This window comes from Octodon degus, unplaced genomic scaffold (assembly GCF_000260255.1).
Source record: "Octodon degus isolate 3935 unplaced genomic scaffold, OctDeg1.0 scaffold00032, whole genome shotgun sequence".
NCBI classification, from domain to species: Eukaryota; Metazoa; Chordata; class Mammalia; order Rodentia; family Octodontidae; genus Octodon; species Octodon degus.
The window spans coordinates 6,081,051-6,082,264 of record NW_004524608.1 but is presented as its reverse complement, the minus strand read 5'-3'; positions in this window follow the sequence as shown (position 1 = coordinate 6,082,264).

Here is a 1,214-nt window from a genome sequence, read left to right as displayed (position 1 = left end):
ACTTTCTGACCTGAAAGACACCATTGCAGCTAGTGAAAAAGTAAGAAAAGATCTCTTTAAAACAACTAGGATGCAGGAAAAAATAATTCGATACCTGCAAGATGAACAATGTGAGACTAATAGACATCAATGAGAAGAAAGGAGTCAATACAAATGATATAAAAAGAATATGAGCAGAAGTAATAGCAGAAAAAGTGGTATAAGTATCAATCCCATTCTTTTTTTCTTAAAATATTTTTTTTTAATTGTCTTTTAAGACAGGGTCTTGCCATGCAGTTCAGCCTGGCTTTGAACTCACTTTGTAGCCCAGGCTGGTCTTCAGCTCGCGATGATACTGCTGCCTCAATCTCCTGAGGGCTGGGATCACAAGTGTGTGCCACCACACCTGGATAATCCTAGTATCTTAGATAAAAGAGGATTGAACATTTCCCAGTTAATTTTATGAGACTATTATTCATCTGATAAAGACCAAGATTGATTAAGACAGACTTTTTTCTCTATTACTTGGCACAGAGTCTACAGGGTCTCACAACACAAATCAGACTTGTAGTGATTCTCCTGTTTTCAGCCTCCCAAGCGCTGGGATTACAGGCATGTGTCACCATACCCAGTCTCAATTGCCTTCTCAGTGGGCCCTGGGGTTGAGGCTGACACTGCAGGAACCAAAGAAGTATGGTTGTTGCTATAATGATACCTGCCATGTGGTTCAGAAGCCTTTGGAACTTGTTTAAGGGAGGTGGTTAGAAAGATTTGGAGAAGCCAGTTAGAGAACCATCTTTAGGGTGATGTGAGCTGAACTTGACCAAAAATTCTGGTTAGAGCTCAAAAGACCAGAATGCTGATAAAAACGTAGACCAAAGACCACACCCAGGAGGTTTCAGTTTGGAACAAGGACTACATTGGCAGTGGGACTCCAACTCACGTGCACTATGCGCTGGCAAACAATTTCTCTACTTCTTTTCATGTCACTGGCCAGCAGATTAATCTGGTATAGGAAATTTCAAAACAGTCCAATATTCAGGCGGTGGCATGGGCACTGTCATTGACATTTAGCCAGCTCTACATTGAGAATTAAGAGTAAAGGATACAGTTGAGTGATTTTTATTTATTTTTATTTTTATTTTTTTAGCGGAACCAGGGATTGAACTCAGATCCTTGCATTTGCCAGTCAAGCGCTTATCCTACTGAGCCATCTCCCTGGCCCTTGTTTTTTT